Source organism: Acinonyx jubatus, chromosome D2 (genome assembly GCF_027475565.1).
Source record: "Acinonyx jubatus isolate Ajub_Pintada_27869175 chromosome D2, VMU_Ajub_asm_v1.0, whole genome shotgun sequence".
Lineage (NCBI taxonomy): Eukaryota > Metazoa > Chordata > Mammalia > Carnivora > Felidae > Acinonyx > Acinonyx jubatus.
In genome coordinates, this window is record NC_069393.1 from 66,277,795 (window position 1) to 66,298,859 (window position 21,065).

Here is a 21,065-nt window from a genome sequence, read left to right on the forward strand (position 1 = left end):
ATTCTGTTAAAATAAAATACATCGGCGATTCCCAATCCTGGCTGCATGCTTAAATCCATGGGAGAGCTTTAAACTGCTGGAGTAACACTGCTGACTGACATCTTTCCCTAGACCAGTTCAATCGAAATCTTTATGGAGTGGGGTTCTGGTCATTGTTGGTTCTAAAGTTCTCCCAGGTGATTATGACCTTTGGTGAGGATTAGAACAGTTGCTTTAACTCTTTGTAACAGTCCTTTAAAAATTATTTTAAATTAAGAGGAAAATGTATTTACTAGAATTTGGGAACATAGTTTTTTTTTGTTTGTTTTTTCAACATTTATTTATTTGTGGGACAGAGACAGAGCATGAACAGGGGAGGGGCAGAGAGAGAGGGAGACACAGAATTGGAAACAGGCTCCAGGCTCTGAGCCATCAGCCCAGAGCCTGACGCGGGGCTCGAACTCACGGACCGCGAGATTGTGACCTGGCTGAAGTCGGCTGCTTAACCGACTGCGCCACCCAAGCGCCCCAGGGGAACATAGTTTTAAGAGTAGCTAAGAACACTAAAGCCAAAACATTGAGCCATAAAATTTCCTTGTTTTACTGATTAAGTAAAAGTTTGGGAAACTTTATTTTTGAAACTTTTTTTTTCCCCCCTTCAGATGAGGTCTTTTTTTTTTTATTATGTTTTTTAAACTGCTTTGTTGAGCTAAGATTCATACATTATAAAGTCCACCTGTTAAAATTGTGTGATTGAATACTTCTTAGTATATTCACAAAATTGTGCACCCATCTCTACAGTCTAATTTTAGAACATTTTCATTACCCTAAAAAGAAACTGTACGTATTAGTACTCACTCTGTACCTCCCCCTCCCTGCATTCCCTGGCAACCATAAATCGAGTTTCTGTCTGATACTATGGATTTGCCTGTTTGGGGCATTTCATATAAATAGAATCCTATAGTGTGGGGCCTTTTTGTGACTGACTTGTTTTACTTAGCATGTGTTTTTGTTTTGTTTTTACAGGTTTATTTATTTTTGAGAGAGAGACTGTGAGACAGAAGGGGAAGAGAGAGAGGGAGACACAGAATCCAAAGCAGGCTCCAGGCTCTGAGCTGTCAGCACAGAGCCCAATGCGGGGCTTGAACTCACAAACGGCAAGATCATGACCTGAGCTAAAGTTGGTCACTTAACTAACTGAGCCACCCAGGTGCCTCATCACTTAGCGTGTTTTTAAGGTTCATCCATGTTGTAGCACATATCCATAGTTTGTTCCTTTTTATTGCTGAGTGAAATCGCATTTAGGAATATATGCCATGTTTTATCCATCCATTAGTTCAGCAGTACTGGGGGTTAGGACTTAAACATATGAATGGAGCGGGGGTGGGCACAGTTCAGCCCATAACAATTACCATGGTACATTTGTCACTCAGCATGGGTGCATTTAGTATATCATCTAAGCTCCAGATTATATTCAGATTGCGCCAGTTTTTCCACTAATGCCCTTTTTCTCTGATTCCTCAGGGGGATTTACAGTACATTACATTTAGTTGTCATATCTCCTCTGGTCTGTGACAGTTTCTCAGTCTGTTTTTCCCATCTTGACAGTTTTGAGGAGTACTTTTCATGTGTTTTATAGAATGTCTCCCATTTGGGATTTCTGTGATTATTTTTCTCCTAGATAGACTGGTGTTAAATAATACAACAGGGGTGAAGTGTTCCCAACACATCATATCAGTGGTGCCTATTATTAACATGTTTTACCTTGATGTTTACCTTAATCACCTTCCTAAGATCATTTGCCAGTTTCTTCCCTGTAAAGTCACATTTCTTTTTTCTATTTAACTCTATTCTTTGGAAGCAATTCACTAAGTGCAGTCCACATTAGGATATTCCTATGACCTTGAGGGTCACGTGGGTGGCTCAGTCAGTTAAGTATCCAACTTCGGCTCAAGTCATGATCTCATGGTTCATGAGTTCGAGCCCTGCCTCAGGCTCTGTGCTGACAGCTCAGAGCCTGGAGCCTGCTTCAGATTCTTTGTCTCCTTCTCTCTCTGCTCCTGCCCCGCTCGAGTTCGGTCAAGGCTATTCCTATGACCTTGAAAATCTCCCATTATTCTAGTAGGGTTTTTTTGGTAGATTCTTTGGGGTTTTCTACATGGACAAATCATGTTATCAGTAAATAGAGACAGTTTTAGTTCTTCAATATATATACCTTGTATTTTTCCTTGCTGATTTTTTTTCCCCTTAGAGTTTATAGTCATCTGCAGGAGGGTTGGTTTGTTAGGAGCTACTCCTCCCATTAGTGGAAGCCAGAAATCCCTAAAGAGGCATTTTTAATTTTTTTTTTTAACGTTTGTTCATTTTTTGGGAGACAGAGACAGAGTGTGAGCAGGGAGGGGCAGAGACAGAGAGAGATACAGAATCCAAAGCAAGCTCCGGGCTCTTAACTGGCAGCACAAAGCCTGATGCGGGGCTCAAACACACAAACCATGAGATCATGGCCTGAGCCAAAGTCAGACACTTAACCAACTGAGCCACTCAGGTGCCCCCTAAAGAGGCATTTTTAAAATGAGGAAGTAGTTTTGTGAATTTAAATTAAAAATCTACATTCACTTTGAGTTTTCATTTTGACTAGCTTAATCTAGAGTTTAAATGTTCAGTATATTGTTTATAGTTTTGCTATGATATAATTGATCTTCCTTGACAGAATTGGATGTAAGAAATATTCTGTGTAGGTCCCCATTCAAAGGGTTATGTAAGGGGCACATGGGTGGCTCAGTCCATTAGGTGTTGGACTCTTGATTTCAGCTCAGGTCATGATCTCATGGTTTATGAGATCGAGCCCCATATCGGGCTCTCCGTCCCAGAGCCTGCTTGGGATTCTCTCTCTCCCTCTCTTTGACCCTCCCCTACTCATGTGCAAACCTGTGTGTGTTCTCTTTCTCTCAAAAATAAACATTTTTTTAAAGGGTTATGTAGGCATAGTATCTTTCCAATATTCCTAAAATGTTCCTTAGCCATCTCCCCAGTTATATTCATTATGAGTCACTACATATAGAGGTTGAAATGGTTGGTGTATAGTTTATGATATATAGCTTTGTTCTTTGATATGGGAAACCTCCATAATACAGATTTTGGCAAGGGATGTTACATGTATAGCATCATTCTAGAACTTAATGTTCTTAAGCATCTCCCCAAGGATATCCAATATATAATGAAACTCCAGTGAGTTTGTAACAATAAGTACCTAAACAATGGAACATAGAATGTAAATATTTTTAAAATCCATATTCTTTGCTAAATCTTAGTGATGACATAAGATTCTAATGAATAGAAACCACTAATTCTAACGAATAGAAAAATGTGGGAAAGTACTGATTTTCTAAGAAAATGATGGAATTTATAGAAGCTGAGTTTACTTTGAATAATGTTTTATAATAGAAGTATAGAAAAGATGAAAGATGAGTTTTGAAGGATTTCTTTTTTTCAACCAAGTAATAACTTTTTAAAAACATTTGGGGGGCGCCTGGGTGGCGCAGTTGGTTAAGCGTCCGACTTCAGCCAGGTCATGATCTCGCGGTCCGTGAGTTCGAGCCCCGCATCGGGCTCTGGGCTGATGGCTCAGAGCCTGGAGCCTGTTTCCGATTCTGTGTCTCCCTCTCTCTCTGCCCCTCCCCCCGTTCATGCTCTGTCTCTCTCTGTCCCAAAAATAAATAAACGTTGAAAAAAAAAATTAAAAAAAAAAAACATTTGGTTAATTCTAATATTACACTATATATTAACTGGAATTTAAATAAAAACTTGAAACAAAAAAAACCACATTTGGTTAATTTTTAAAAGGAGTTTCTCTCCTAACTGGATAGAGGACTGTCAGCTTCTGACAAAGGGAGAATACCAGTGTTGAGGAAAAGAGAACAGTATTAAGATTTCACTGTCACCAGCAGATGGTCTCCTTGCACAGGGAGCAGCATGGCATTGCTGGGAGGCTTGCCACAAAGGTGCGGAAAGTATGCTCTGTCTTAAGGATTCTTCATCTTTACCTTTTACTCAGGCATAAGTTCTTATCCTGGAACACAAACAACCCAAGTTTGTGTGTTTCTGCTGAGTCTGCCCTATTAATAAAGCAGTGGAAGACTAAATGGAAAACCGATGCATTAAAACCGATGCAGTTAAAATTGGTGACAACACACTGTTAACCCAATGCCTAGGAAATAGGTTTTTCTTTCCCTGTTTGAGGATCTCTCCTTTTTTATTTTTAATTATATGTAAATCAGCTAGAAATTATCCTCTAGTTCTGTGTGAAGATTAAGCAATAGTGATTGCCTTGTTCCCTAGGTTTCATACTTTTTGGGGAGAAAACAGTAGCTTTCCTTTCCCTCTGGGAAAAATGGTGGGATCTATTTCATTGGTCTTTTGCCTACAAATGTGTTATGGCCTTTGTTCTGGTCACGTGAAGAAATTTTCAACAAAGTAGATTGATTCAGTTAACATTTCTAGAAGGGATATTGAGTATGGCAGGAGCTGAAGATTTTGTAAAGCATTTGGCCTTAAATATAGCTTTTTTTGTCAACACTTTCAGCCAAAAATATCAGGACCTTGTACATAGGATATATTATTTAGACCTAAAAGACACAAGATTTTTTATTTTTAGTCTGATTCTTTAATTTTGTAGATGAGAAAATTTGAAGCCCAGGTTAACACCCAGGTAAGTGGGGCCCAAAGGACTGAAGACACACAACAGCTGACTTGCCTGCCTCGGTAGAGCAGACTTAGAGCAGACTTTCCGGTAAGTGAGTACTTAGTTCTCCCTAGTTAACTATGAAAATGAAGTATCACATTTGTACAGTGCTGATTGATCCTCTACGTTATACAGAGTAACAGATTCTAAGGGTGAGTGAGTCACCACCTTCTTTTATTTTCTTTACCCTTTCCCTCCATACCCTCCTCCCTTTTTCTTTAGACTTCACCTATTTAGGTGGAGTCTGATCATTTGTCTCACTTAATGTCCTAGGGGGACTGGATTACTCCTAGCTGCCAGTCTTCTGCGTGGAAGATGCCAGTGTTGCTCCATAAATCTGCCACCATGTGGCACTCAGTCTCCCCTTCCTAGAGACAGAGAGTCTCCTGGGTGTAAGAGCCCTTGTGGCAGCCAGTAAACCACACAGGGATACGAGGCAGCACAGAGATTAGGTTTGCAAAGGGAACGTGGATATATTTACTCCAGTCATCACATTGGTTGGTAACGTCTATTGCAAAGAGAACATTATTAGCATTTGAGTGTTCTCTTATGGATTCCATGTGGTTTCAGGCCAGTGCCTGGTATGTTGATTATGTAATACACAAACGTTTCAAGTGTGCAGTGATACCAAGTCCAGCCTTAGCCTCGAAATTAAAGTCTGAAATTACTCAGTCGTTAACAATGATGGTTATAAAGATGGCTAACATAGAAGTGTACATATAGGTGAAAGAGAAGAAAAGGAAAATTGAAGGACGTGGGTTTAAGGCCAAATCATTTGGGACGAAGTTCACAGAGACCATATGTAACATTGTAAAGGACCATGCCACCTCTAAGGCAGAAGCCTTTGCTAGGAGAGAATTTCCCAACAGGAATCTGTCAGACCACCTCAGAAGTAGAACGAGGACTGCAAAGGTTGGTAAGGTTGAGGCTTTGTCAGTGTGGTCTATGCTGCTATTTTCTTCTCGAATGTCTCAAATCCCGAGTTACTTCATTTATTTCCAGAACCGCTAGAGGGGGCCCTTGACACATGCCAGCCCCTCCTTGGCCTTTCTCAGTCTAGTTTTCAAACCAGTTTCCTCTCTGATTCCTCATTAGTAGAGTTCCAGGAGCAATGAGAAGGTCGAGATGTGATATTCCCGAGATTTCTCTATTACAGGAGTTTATGAGCTAAGTGATAACTGCTTGCAGCTCAGTCATAAATTGGATGTTTTAGCCAAGGTACCTAGCACTTACAACAGGTTGTATTGCTATTTTTGAAAGGTATGCAGCAGCTGTTTAACGGGACCTTCTAACAAAATGGCAACCCTTTCTTCAACAGTCCCTCTTTGTTTCTCAGAACAGCACTTTTTCTGCCCATTCCTTCTGAATCTCATATACACCCAAAAGAGATCGTCTTAGTGTTCCTTACATACTGTTTCTGACTCACCTGGCATCCCTGAATTGAAACGGCTTCGCTTATTATGTTGCTTTTCATTTTACCATTTCTGAATCCTCTCCTGACAAGACTGAGTCCGAATTAGGGTCTGTTAATTTGCTCACAGAGTGACTCACAGAGGGAATACTTGCTGATTTGGTTTCTTGTTAGAAGTCTTATTAGAACCCCTGTAGCCCGGGAGAAAATCCTGTCTTTAGGATTGTTCCAGAAGTTCAGTTTCTATACCACTTATGAACGGTGTTCAGGAGCACAATGTGCACATACAGCCCTGCCTTCTGTTTCTCACCTGGGGTCGCACAGTGGCCTAAATCTTATCCCGAATGATGCTGACTTTCTGCCCTTGCTGTGAATACTGGCACTGAGCATGGATGGCCTTATGATAGATGGGAGTTTAAGGTACAAGTAGATAAATATGCAGCGTGGTGTTTCAGTTCTGAGAAGGAGAGTTCTGAGGAAGGTTCTGAGGAACCTCCAAGATAGTGAAACTACTGACGTGGATGCCAAAGAGGCCTTTCCTATGACCCTTTGTTCTCTTTTTCCTGTGGACATGCTCCTGGGGTGTCTGTCTAACCCCTGCCTTTAGCTGAGACATTTGATTTCAGGTGGCAGTCTTGATCCCTTGAGCAGAAGCATGAAGATTACAGTCTTTCAGAGACTGTGTCTTTGCTGCATATTGATTTATACAAGCTAATCTTGTTTGTGTGACTTAATAGTTACTAGTTACCTACTAAGTACCCGACAGGCCCTTTTATCATCTCGCTTAAGGACAGAGGTGGGTGGTGTTAACCCCAACCTCCAGAAGAGGATATTGAGCTTTCGTGAGGGTGAAGTAACTTGCCTAAAAATTCCAGTTACAAAGTGATGGAGCTCAGAATAGGAACCCTGGTCTATCCAGGGTCCACCAGATCTCTCTGGCTTCCTTTTTAAAACTCAAAATGAGGGGGTTCCTGGCTGGCTCAGTCGGTAGAACATGTGACTTTCGATCTCGAGGTCATGAGTTCAAGCCACATGTTGGGTGTGGAGCCTACTTGAAAGAGGAAAAACTCAAAATGAAGTTGATGCCAAAACTTGCAGCTTGACCAGCCACAATACAGAGTGAGAGTCACCTCTTAACCAGTTGGTTTCAGAGCTGTCTACAAGTCTGAGGAGTATTTGTGGAGTATTTGTCCTTTCCTGCAGGCCCCCCCCCCCCAACCTCCATCCCACTCTGCCCCCCAGAAATGCCAGGCTGTAAAAGCAGAAGGCTTTATTGCAACAAGATCCTGGGCCATGCAGGCTCTTCCAGGTGGTACCCAAATTTGCAAATCCCAAACCAGGTGCCCCCTTATTCCTCTCACTCTGCATGACCCACGTGCATTTTTGCAGAGTATGCTGCTGGTTGAGGGCTTTTGATTCTGGAATTCTCTAGCATTAACCTTTAACTCCTCTCACCTCCCACAACCCTATCCTCTGCTCCCAATTTCTAAAAGGCAAAGGTTGCACATTGAACGATGCCACTACCTCACCCCCTTCCCTGACTATGCTGCTTAGAGCTCAGCTTTCCCAAAGAAGAGCCTGCGTTCAGTTCTCACCCTCCAGTTCTGAAGAGCAGAACTGTGATACTAACCCCTTAACCCCCACCACACCATCCCTTTTCTCTTTTGGTCCTCAAATCCATTTAATTATTCCTCACTTTGTGGTTTGCAGATGTAGGAGGGGTTTTAGGCAGAAACTTGAGACATTTGAGGTAGAGAAGGATATGGAAGTTGTTAGAACTAAGAATAGTTCCAGGTCACCAAGTTGTTAAATACAGTAGTGCAGGGGCAGGTGGAGAAGGTGACGAGTCTGTTCTACAAGGCTGAAAGCTCTGGGGTCTCAGGAAGTCACATCCCCTTTTTGGGAACCTCTACAGTCCATTCTTGCTCCAACAGACTGAATCTAAAGCAGAGAACTCTGTCCTCTGAAAGCTGTGCTCTTGCCCATTGTTTCTTTTCCCCCTGTCACGTTCAAAACGAAAACTTTTATTTATCTTAAAGTGAAATCTATTCAAGACCTTTTACTCTGTAAGAGCCATGAGCCTTGGGACCATGTCTGTCTTTTGTTTTGTTGTCATTTTTATCCAGTGAATGTTTGTTGAGTGAATGATTGATGACACACACAGCTGGCACTTACTGAGTGCTTCCTATACGCCAGGTTTTGTGCTGAGTGATTTATATTCATTACGGCAGACGAACCTTGAAACCTTACGACCCCGAGAGAAAAGCTGTTGCCCTGGTTTTCCAAAGAAAGCCACCGAGCCTCAAAGAAGCTGTTTGCCCACACATGGCCTCTCATCCCTGAGTGGTGGCAGCTGGGCCCCAGCGGGCCTTCCTCCTCTTGGGTCCACAGCGACGTGGTCACTCCCCGTCACTAAGCCTGCCACCTGCCAGGGGCCCTTTCCTGCCACAGCCCACACTGGCCCTCAGCGACTTCTCCCACGGACTCTATTTCTATCTTCACCGCCGTTCTCTCTGACGAGGTTCTCCCCGTAGCGGTGGGTGTTCGAGAGAAGCTGTGTGTCCCGGGGCCTGCTTTCCCTACCCTCGGGATAAACACAGTGGCTAGGTAAGAATCTAGAATAATTTCACCGGAACTTTGTCTAGACATGTATGCAGGCCCCCGTATGCTATCTCATGAGCAAACAGTGCTTCCAATCTGAACTGTTACCTCACCGTCAGATTCACCTGGGGTGGTTGTTGAAGATGCACATTCTCCAGCCTTCCCTCGACGCCCCCCCCCCCGCGGAGAACCCACATCAGCAGGTCTGGGGCAGGGCCCAGGAGGGCCACAGGTGATACCTGTTAGCCAGGGATCTCAAAGGTCAGACCTGTTGAAACCTTTGACCTTTGAAACAAAGGATGGTCTGTGAATCGGGGAGATCTTCCTGAGGCATCTATGCAAAGGAAAGCACCAGATGGTTTTTGGTTTTATTTATGTATTTTAAAATATTTTTTTAATTTTTAATTTTTTTTTTTTTTGAGAGAGAGACAGACAGAATGTGAGCAGGAGAGGGGCAGAGAGAGAGGGAGACACAGAATCCGAAGCAGGCTCCAGGCTCTGAGTGGTCAGCAAGGAGCCCAACGCAGTGCTCGAGCCCGCAAACTGTCAGATCGTGACCTGAGCGAAAATCAGATGCTCAACTGACTGAGCCACCCGGGCACCCCTTTAAAAATTTTTTTAAACGTTTTATTTATTTTTGAGAGGGCTTTATTTTTATCCAAAACAGAAAATGAAACTTAATCGGAACTAAGGTAAATAGCGTACAGCCTCTGGATGTGGGAGGTTGGGGTTGGGGCGGGGTGGGGGGGGGGGGAGTTCCTGAAACTGGCAGAACTTTAGACAGAAAGGCCTCCAAACTAGAGGGCTGCGGCAACAGAGACAATAAACCAGAGTCGCCTCCACCCTGACCCACCACCCCCATGTGAGCCACCTCCCCCGTTTTACTTGGGGACTTTAGGGAATTTCTATCTTGAGGGGAGAGTCGTTACAAACTTAGCCAGCTTGACTCATCGGCCTCCTTAAGAAGGGACCTCCAGGCTCCTTGCGGAGGGCTGATGCCTGCCGGCAGTTCTGAGCGTGGGATTCTGGGATTCGGGAGATAATTGCAGCTCTGGGGTTACAGGACGTGAGCTGGAGGACCTTACAACTCCCCGCCACCCTGATGTCTCCCTTGTATACTGGTAGGTTTGGGGGTTTGTTGAAAGCTGAGAGCCAGGACCCAGGATGAAGGGACCAGCTCAGTGATAGTCTTTACCCTAGCCAGTGTGGGTCTGGCCACTGAGAACTGCCCCTCCCTTCCTCCTGGCTCCTGCCTGGCAGCCAGAATCCAGACCTGAGCATGCCTGACCTCTGAATCCATACCAGGCTCTGTTCTGTTCTGGTAGGAAGCCCTTAGGCCCGTCCAGTCTGTCACAGACCTTGTTATGGCTCTACTTCCTGTCCAGAGGGCGTCCCGTCTCCTCATTCCTCAACTCATCTTCCATACTTGCCCCACCTCCTCCAAAAACCTCTTTTATCACCAAGCCTTCCAGAAACTTCAACCTCAATCATAACACCTGAAACTTCCTTTTACCCGCTGATGATTTCCTCTGAGATCTTTCACCCTTGAAATCCTTCTGATGAAGAACACATTTTCTCACTTACCTCCTCTCTCAGGTTTAGGAAGAGGGACCACTGAACTCCTGGCCCCAGCACTATCGTCCTGCAATCACTCCCGCTACTCAGGACACAGGTGCTCTGTGCCTTTAGCTCAGCCTTCCTCTCCATCCTGTGGCCTGTCATCGTCCACGGTGGCTTCAACCTTCTTCCCAATTTCCACCCTCGGGTGCTTCCACCCCGACTCTGGCCGCATCCCAGAACACGAGATCTGTATTGAAGCATAGATTTTGAGAAGCTGGAAACATGATTCTCACACACAGGTAAGCAAGCGTGTATTAGAGATTTATTTATCTCATTAGTGAGGGAACCAGTAGGACACCCAGACTTCTATAGGTCAGTTAAACCATAACCTTCGGGGTTATCTTTCTGACCACATGAATCATTTCTAACTTCCCAGTCGTCTATTTCTTTGTAAGTTAGCATCTAATTTTACCAAGTCTGGGTCCTAATCAGTAGAAAATAATGGGTGACCTGCCCTTAGAGAGTCAGATGACCCTTCGGGGACCCAAGGGCTCCAAAGTGGCTTTGAAAAAGCATCCAGTAGGTTTGTTGCTTTATTTCCAAGTATTGGATGCATTTTTCTAAACACTTGAAGCCTCTCTGAACGTCCACCCCAGTCCTCAGAAGCGTGACCTCGAGGAACGTGGCTCTCAGGGTTAAAAAGGGAGGCCTAACAAAAAGCAGCTCTGGTCAAGCCCAGTTGAGCCCGTGGTTGGAGGAGAGCGGAGGGTGGAGGAGAGCAGGAGTCCGGTCCTGCAATGAATAGATGGATTCGGATGATGACAGGTTTCTCTCAACAGGCGTCTGGTAAGGACCTGGTATGTGAAAACCTATGACCTAGGTGCTCTGATGAGACGTTTTACAGATGAGGAAACTGAAGCTTGGGTTAGGAACAGGCCTGGGGGCCTGGTGAAGCCCAGAGTTAATCCATGCCTGGGTCTCCTGAGCCGCAAGTGTGTGGGAGGTCACTGGGTGGGAGGTAGAGGTGACTTCCTCTGTGCATGTGTGCGCGCACATGCACATGTGAACTGGGTGGGAGGTAGGAGGTGACTTCCTTTAGCAGCAGGTGCAGATCCCAGGCCTGGTGCGGTTTTACACGTCTAAACAAAGCCAACTGCGGGATTCCACACATCCCCACTGCAGGGCCCTCATTCCTTTCCCTCTTCAGCACCAGCCGCCTAAGACCGCTGGGAATGAGCTCAGAGGGAGGGGGCCACAGGGACGACTGCAGCTGGCAGTGCCATTGACAGATTCGTCCTCCGACTTCAGCATTGTTCCCAGGCAGGATGGGACCCTGCCCTCGTGTGCACTGGCAAGGGGAGGAGGAGGCAGCCAGGGGCTCTGGGGTCTGTAATCGGATCGGGGGCTGTGATGGTGACAGCTGCGGCAGGGGCCTGAGGAGGGGGCTTGGGCAGATGGAGGAAGGCTGGGCCGGGGGTTTGTGCTCATTCATCATCCTGGAGGCAGTGCTCCCCGGGGTGCTGGGACCCTCACTCCAGCATCGACCCCAGAGTCCCTAGTGCCACCAATGCAGCCCGTCCAGGCATGTTGTCTCATGTGGGGAGGGTCCCAGGGAAGCTTCATCTGCCGAGGGAGACATTGCATGTAGGCTCTGGAAAGGAGCAGGGGTTTTGAATCCCATTCTCTAGTGGTGTGGTCATGGGCAAGTTTGTTAACCTCTGTCTCCGTTTCTTGTCCAGTAAAATGGAAACACCACATGAAACTATCTTAAAAAGTGGTTCTAGAATTAAGGGAGAACCAAGTGCCTTGCACATAGTGCTTTCTCCGTAAGAATTAGGTTTATTTTTTTTATGTCAGTTGGCATCCAAGTTATATTTGTAATATTTGGGGCCAGAAACAGCCTTAAGAAAAGCTTGAGAGCAATCCATGCTTACAAAGTGTATAAAATTCAGGAGTGTGTGTACTTGCTTTTAGGAAGGACTCAATAGCCACCTGCGATCTTCGCTGGTACGTTTGAGATGCAAAGTTATTGCACAGTTATCTACTACTGTGTAACAAAGGACACCAAAACTCAGTAGATTAAAATCGCCACCGTTTTATTATATCTCATGATTTTGTGGGTCAGGAATTCGAGCAGGATTCAGCTACCTGATTCTTTGCCCCGACGTGGTATCAGTGGCAGTCCCCTAAGTGGGATTTACCTGGCAGATGGGCTGACCTGGAGGGTCCAAGGTGGCTTCACTCCTGCACCCGCATCTGGTGTGCTGTTAGGGGAAACTAGCCCTGAGAGTCCTGGCCATATTACTCAGTTTGTCAAGCAAGTCATGAAGCCTGGCCCAGTTCCAAGGTGAAGGGACCTGGCCCCCAGCTCTCCACGGAAGGAAGAGCCACAATTTTACGACAGACACCCTCAAATAGGACCTTGCCGGGGCGCCTGGGTGGCTCAGTCAGTTAAGCGTCAGACTTCAGCTCAGGTCATGATCTCCTCGTTTGTGAGTTCTAGTCCCACGTTGGGCTCCTTGCTGACAGCTGGGAGCCTGGAGCCTGCTTCAGGTTCTGTCTCTCCCTCTCTCTCTTCCCCTCCCCCATTTGTGTGTGCACACGCACACACACACACACACACACACACACACACACACACTCTCTCTCTCTCTCTCTCTCTCTCTCTCTGTCTCTCAAAAATAAATAAACATTAAAAAATAGGACCTTACAAAGTATTTCTTTGTGTAAAGCTCTTCCAGTGGCACTTTGGGGGAGTGGAAAGAGCCCAGGGCTGGCGACCAGGAAACCTGGGTTTGAGTCCAGTCCCCCATCCTTGGAGCTCCTATTACTGCCAAGGCCTAAGCTCTGATGTCAGGAATACAGAGATAGGAAGAGAGTAGTTTTGGGTTCTAGACCTCAGCCCGACCTGCCTCTCAAGTGGGTGATGTCAGGCAAGTCGCCTCCCTTCTCAGCACCCCACTTTCCTGGTCAGTGGGGTGAGAAGGGGGTTGCGCTTGGTGCCATGGCATCTTTTCCAGGGATCAACATCCTGCGGGGCTGACTGGCACTGCTGGGGAAACTGAGACCTGCCTGGCCTCGTGCCGGCCTCCAGAGGTGTCTGTGTACCGCTCACCTTTAGCAGAGCCACGGAAAAACAGCTTTACGGACCTCAATAGGGAGGAGGTGGCTGGTCTGTTTGGAAATGGATTTGTAAAAGTGGAGACCCCAAGTGTAAGGACAGGAATGGGTGCGCAAAAACGGGGATTCCCAGGCCCTTCTCGGAAAAGCTGAGGCCTGAAGTGTACCCCACTGCTCTGTGAGCTCCAGTGTGGGAGGGACTTGAGATTTGCACCCGTGGCTGAGGCAGGCTGTGCATCTACGCGGTGATTCTAGATCAATCTCCTTATCCAGAAAGGTCCCCAGAGTAGGCAAGCAGCCCAGAGGTGGAGGTGGTCTCCCTCTGCCCCTGACCCTTCGGGACCATCCTGGAGCCTTTGATGCTCTGGGGCTTACTAGCGCTTAGACATCCACGGTGCAGGCCATTCTGGACAAAGAGTCAGGCAGCAGGGCTCTGGACATCAGCAGAGGCGGTTACGGAGGGTGGGCAAGGAGTGTTCTGGCCCAGGGCCAGGGCTGTGGGATTTACAATCATCCTGGGGCCTTGGAGCAGCTTTTTTATTTTGAGGCCATGAGTAATTGAGCTGTTTGCTGAATCCCACAGGCGGCCCTGGGCCCTGCCTCTTCCCACTCACAAATACACATATATATGTACACCTGTTATACACACACACACACACACACACACACACACACACACACACACACACCTCTGGGTACATGCATTTGGAGAGACAGAAGAACCCTGCAGGGAAGGTTTGTGCTAGGCACGTGCCAGGTGCTTTTCATACACTATCTCGCATCATACTGACAACAACTCTTTAAACTAGGCCTCATTATCTCCAGTTTGCAGGCGAAAGAACTGACTGAGCCAAGGCGAGGTAGGGTAACTTGCCCCAGAATCCACAGCTAATAAGTAGCAGAGAAGGGGCTTGAACCCTCCCCACTAGCTCAGGCCCTTCTTAGGCTTAGTCCAACATGGCTAGACCTTGTCTAAAATCATTTTTTCCCTTGGTATCTAATGGGGAAATTGGACTTAAAAACGACTACACATCATAAAAGAAAAGATCGATAAATTCAGTTGCATTATGGGGGGCCTGGTGGCTCAGTTGGCTAAGCATTCGACTCTTGATTTCGGCTCGGGTCATGATCTTATGGTTTGTGAGTTTCAGCCCCACATCGGTCTCTGTGCTGACCACACAGAGCCTGCCTGGGAGCTTGGGATTCTCTTCCCCCTCCTCCTCCTGCCAAATAAATAAATAAGCTTAAAAAAAGAAAGAAAAAAAAACCCACCCAAAGCAACTACATTAAAACAAAAATTCAATTGCATTAAAAATAATAATAAAAACCTGCATGGCCAAAAAATACACCATAGGCAAAGCCAAAGAAAATGACAAGCTAGGGGAAAAATCGCTACTGTATTCCAAAGGTCAAAGGCCAATCTCCACAATATATAAAAGTCTCCTAGTCATTTATAAGAAAAAGACCAAAACCTGATTTTAGAATGGGCAAGCGATGAAAACTATTCTCAGAAAAAAATAAGTACAAACAGATCCTAAGCATATGAAAAGGGGTTCAACTTCACTTACAAAAGGAATAATACAAATTTAAGATATATTGATATTTAGTGAGTGGCTCAGCAAGGGAAGATATACTGATACTTATGTTCAAGAAATGGCTCAATTCCAATATACAAAGAAATTCTATAATATAATCAGTCTTTTTTTATTATATTCAGAGCCAATACAACACTGAAAAGTCTGCAGAAAATGTAACATTAAAATCATTTAAGGAGTTACCACTGCACGCCCATTTTAGTATGGCTAAAATGCAAAAGATTCACAATACCCAGTGTCGGTGACAATGGATCACAGCTGAGATTCTCCCACGTTGCTGGTGGAAGTGTAACTGGCATCACCATTCTGGAAAAAGGCCCGATGATCTCATAAAACTAAAACAGGAACCACCCTATGGTTGGCAGTTCTACTCATAGTTCTATACCTCAGAGAAATGAATATATTTTTATCATCTCCAGAGAATTCTCCAATGCCCTTTTGTGGTCAGTCCTCTAAACCCTAGCCCCAGGGAATCACCGATCTGCTTTCTGTCACTATAAATTAGATTTGCCTCTTCCAGAATTCTTTTTTTTTTTTTTAATTTTTTTCTTTTAGGATTTTATTTTTAAGTGATCTCTACACCCATCGTGGGGCTCAAACTTACCAATCCCGAGAGATCAAGAGTCACATGCTGTACCGACTGAGGCAGCCAGCTGCCCCTCTTAATGGTTTCTTTTGAAGCAAAGCTGAGGTTTTCATTTTAATGAATTCTAATTTACCAATTTTTAAAATTTGTACAGATTTTCCCCATATTTTCCACTTGAAGTTTTATAGTCAGCAATTGCACTTAGGTATGTGACTCATTTTGAATTAATTTTTACATAGGATATGAAGTGAGGGGCAAGGTTTGTTTTTTTCATACGGGCCTCCTGTTGATCCAGCACCGTGTATTAAAAATACTGTATTTTCCCTTCACTGAGTTACCTTGACACCACTGAAATCATTGACCATAGATGTATGAGCCTATCTCTGTTCTCATCCATTGATCTATGTATCTATCCTTACACCAACACCTCGTCATGGTTATTGCCACTAAACAGTAGCTCTTGAAATCTATAGTGTTGGTCCTCCAAATATGTTCCTTTGTCAAAATTGTTTTTGTCTATTCTGAGTCCTTTTAATTTCTAGATACAACTTACAATCCGAATGGAAATTTCTACAAAAAAATCTGCTAGAAATTTCATTGGAATTGCATTGAACCTATGGATCAGTTTGGGGATAATTGACATCTTAAGACTATTGAGTCTTTGGGGCACCTGGGTGGCTCAGTCAGTTAAGTGTCCAACGCTTGATTTTGACTCAGGTCATGCTCTCACGGTTCATGGGATGGAGCCCTGTGTTGATCTCCAGTCCCCATGCTGACAGCGTGGAGCCTGCTTGGGATTCTCTCTCTCCCTCACTTTCTGCCCCTCTCCAACTCATGTGTGAGAGCAACCGTGCTCTCTCTCTCTCAAAACAGATACATATTTTTAAAAAAAGAATATTGATCTGGGGCACCTGGGTGGCTCAGTTGGTTAAGCGTCCAACTTCAGCTCAGGTCATGATCTCCCAATCCTGATTTCAAGGCCCAAGTTGGGTTCTGTGCTGACAGCTCGGAGCCTGGAGCCTGTTTGGGATTCTGTGTCTCCCTCTCTCTCTGCCCCTCCCCCACTCAGGCTCTGTCTCTGTCTCTCAAAAATGAATAAATGTTAAAAAAATTTTTTAATTAAAAAAATAATACTGAGTTCTTCTGATCCATGAATTTTGTATATCTCTTATTTAGATCTTTAATTTTTCTCATCAATCTTTACAAGTAATCCATGTACCAGTCTTGCACATATTTTATTAAATTTATCACTAAGTATATTGTGTTTTCAATACTATTGCAAATGTTATTTTTAGAATTTCATTTATTTATGTATTTATGTATTTATTTATTTATTTATTTAGTAATCTCTACACCCAACAGGGGCTCAACTCATGACCCCTAAACCAAGAGTCACACGCTCTTCTGACTGAGCCAGCCAGCAGCCCCTGGAATTCCATTTTCTAATTTTTTTTGCTGGCATATATAAATATAATTTATTTTTGTATATTAACCTGTATCCTGTGGTCATTACTTCTAGAAGCTTTTGTGTAGATTATTTATGATTTTCTAAACACACAATCACATTCCCCTTGAATAATTTTACTTTTTTTTATTTTCAATTTCTATGCCTTTCTTTTTCTTTCAGGACATGGTTAAGGGTGTTTGCATCTATATTCATGAGGGATGTTTGTAGTTTTCTTTTCTTGGAATGTCTCTGTGTAACTTTGGCATCAGAGTAATAATGTTAGCCTCATAATATGAGCTTGGACATATCTCTTTTGTCTTTGTTTTCTGAAAGTGCTTGCATATTATTTCTTTCTTAAATGTTTGCTAGAATTAACCAGGAAAGCCATCTCAACTTGGAGTTTCTTTTGTGGAAGATGTCTCATTATGAATTCAAATTCTTTAATAGATATAGGATTATTTACATATTCTATTTCTTCTTGAGTCAGTAATTTGTGTCTTTAATGAAATTCATCTATTTTCATCCATATTGTCAATTTATTGTCATAAATCGTTACATTGTTTATAATGTGTTTTTTAAATTTTTGGAAGTATGGTTGACAGAAAATATTAGTTTCAGATGTACAACATCGTGTTTCAACAGTGTGCATTATTCAGTGCTCCCCATGATAATTATGGTCACCATCTGTCACCAGCGATGTTTTTTTGTTACCCTTTTAGTGTCTGTACATCTGTAGTGACATCTTCTCTTTCATTTCTAACATTGATCATTTGTATCCTCTCTATTTTTCTAGCTAGAGTTTTATCAATTTTACTGAACCTTTCATAGTAGTAGTTTTTGGCTTAATTGAATTTTATCCATTTGTCCATTTCTTATTTGATTTTTGCTCTTTATTATTTCCTTCCTTCTATTTATTTACCTTGAATTTAATTTGCTCTTTTTTTAGTAGGTTCTTAAGATGGAAGCTTAAATAACTGATTTTAGATATTTCTTTTTTTCCTAACACGAGCACTTAAAGTTACAAATATCCCTCTAAGCACCACTTTAACGGCATCCCACAAATTTTGATGTGTGGTGCTTTTATTTTCATTCAGGTCTAAATATATTCTAATTTCCCTTGTGATTTATACTTTGACTCATGGATTATTTAGAAGTGTCCGTGTTGTTATTGTTTTCCTAAATACTCTGTCTATTCTTTTTTTTTAAGTTTATTTATTTATTTTCAAGGAGAGAGGACCCACAAGTGGGGGAGGGGCATAGAGGAGGAGAGAGACAGAGAATCCCAAGCAGGCTCTGCTCTGTCAGCACAGAGCCTGATGCAGGGGCCCAAATTCACGAATGGTGAGATCATGACCTTAGCTGAAATCAAGAGTCAGACACTTGACCAACTGAGCCACCCAGGCACCCCTAAATACTCTGTATATTCTTAATGTTTTCCTATGACACCAATATATTACCTATTCAAAAATAAAGAATAAATTTAAAATAAGAATAATGACTCTCAAGTTGGAAATAAGAACCTACACAAAGACTGAACTTGCCATCTTTCCTGCCTGCTCTCTGTCCTATGCGCCATAGATCAGATCGGAATGTTTATAGTGATTAGCTTCTCCCTTTCTCATTCCTCAGATCCAAGCAACTTCCAGGGCTTAGATATGACTTTCCTTGCTGAGTTTTATGACATATGCCCCCTCCTCTGCCATTTTGCCATTATCCCCGTTGAAGCCACCATTGACTCTCATCTGCACAAATGCAGAAGGCATCCCAGTGGCTTCCCCTCAAAATTCTTCTTAGTTACATAGTTAGTGATGTACCATAGAGAAGACTGCCGGATGCCATCTTAATCAAGTGATCAAAATGAACATCACTGTGAATGGGACAAATTGAAATCATGCCCCACTGGATCCGATACAATGAGAAAAAATGCCATCTAAACATGTCATTTAAAAATTTATGTCAGACGATCCCATTATTTTAATTTACTCTGTCCTAAAATTTCCCCCCTATTCTTTGATTTTATTAGCTTTCTTTCTTAGGGTTATTTTCATGTGCTTAAAATGCTGGTTTTCAGACTCATTTTGTGTAGTCCATGGAGATGTTCATTGTGCTTTTGAGCAGATTAATTTTTAAAATATTTTATCTATTCTAATGTGCTTGGAGCAGCAGTGGTGCCTTAGAAGTATTGAATTTATAAAGCAATCACTTAAAATCCAACATTCTTGGGGCACCTGCCTGGTTCAGTCAGTGGAGCATAAGACTCTTGATCTTGGGGTCGTGAGTTCAAGCCCCATGTTGGGCATAGAGCTTACTTGAAAGAAAGGAAGAAGGAAGGAAGAGGAAGGAAGAAAGAAAGAAAGAAAGAAAGAAAAGAAAAGAAAAGAAAGAAAAGAAAGAAAAGAAAGAAAGAAAGAAAGAAAGAAAGAAAGAAAGAAAGAAAAGAAAAGAAAAAGAAAAAATGAAATAAAGGCCAAAATTTTGTGTCTAAATTCTGGCGTAGTAGAAAGAGCCAGGCTCTAAGCAGGCCAGAGCCCCAGTTTTGAATCCTAGCTCTTCCATGTTCAGGTTTCTGAATTTCTCTGAGACCCAGTTCTCTTGTTTAAAAAAAGGGGGGGGGCATAATAACACCTCTCTTGCAGAGTTTTTGTGAGGATTAAGTGAAAGTGCCTGTCAGGGCTTCCCAAATGTTGTTGACTTTGTAACTGAAGCTTTGATTGACTCTCCCATGCAGTGTGAATGACATAAAGCAAGTTGATACTCTGCCAACAGGTGCAAAGGAGGCTGCTGGACTTTTAAAACAAAAGGACTCCAAATACATGTGACTGTTTACATTAAGTAGGAGTGGCCCCTTAATCTAATTTCTGTGTGTTCTCAGAAGCAGTAAGTAGAATATACAGAGGCCAGAACATGTGTGCTATTCTGGTGTCAGAAAGTGACAAATCCAGTGACAGGAATCAACTTCCTGTGCTGACCAGTTGCTGGGGCTCCAGTAACTCACAGAAAGTAAGGAGGCCAGACGTGTGTCTTTCTCAGCCTGGGGCAGTGGGGTGGACAGAGTCCAAAGCCTCTGTCAGTCAGATCCAAACAGCCAGTAGTAATAATAGTCTGGGGGCCATCGGAGGCTTAGGTATGAGAGGTGGGAAGCTGAGTTAGTTTGAGCAAACAATGCGGGGGTCAGGGGGGTGGGGGAATGCCCCAGGTAAGTCCAGGTGGGGATCAGAAGCTGCTCACCTCCAGCATTTTTTTTTTAATGTCCTGAGTCTTGATGTGGTTTTCTGAAGCCCTTCCAAACTCAGGACCCAGCACTGTGGTTTTGTCTCTCTTTGGCAGTCATTCCAAGGTTCTCCTATGGGTCCCTCTGTAGGGGAGCCACACACCGGCTCCCCTCCAGCTCTGGCCACCTTTGACCCCAAGGTCATGGCCAGCCCCACATAGATTTTTACTTGAATTACTCTCCCTTCTTGTTCAGGGTCTCCCTTGCAGCCAGGACACCCTTCACAAGGACACCAGAGGGGAACATTAAAGGAAGAGAGAAAGAACTGAAAAAAGTAGGTGACTATATTCAAGGCATTTGCACATTTGGAAATTCATTTAATTCACTGAAACCCTATAAAGCAAATAGGGCATAATACTTATTTTTACTTTATTAATAAGGCTTGGAGAGCTGGTAATAAACCCAGGTCTCTGTTACTTTAATCACAAGAGTTTTGAAATTATAGAAAACATATTATTGTTAGGTTAAAAGAAATGGTGGAAATTTGTTGTTTTCTTAGTTATATATAATCAGCCTGAAAAAATTATTTTTATTCTATTTTTTCTCTCACTATTATTGTAAATGACAACAACAAAAATACTACCATTTATCAAATACATATGTGCTCATGGAAAGCACTATGCTAAACATTTTACCTATTCTGTCTCATTTAAGCATCAGAACAAACCAATAGAAGAAATGGTAATGACCCCGTTTTCCAGGAGAGGCCAAAAGGAATTTAACTCACTTAACATTCTCACATAATTATTTTACC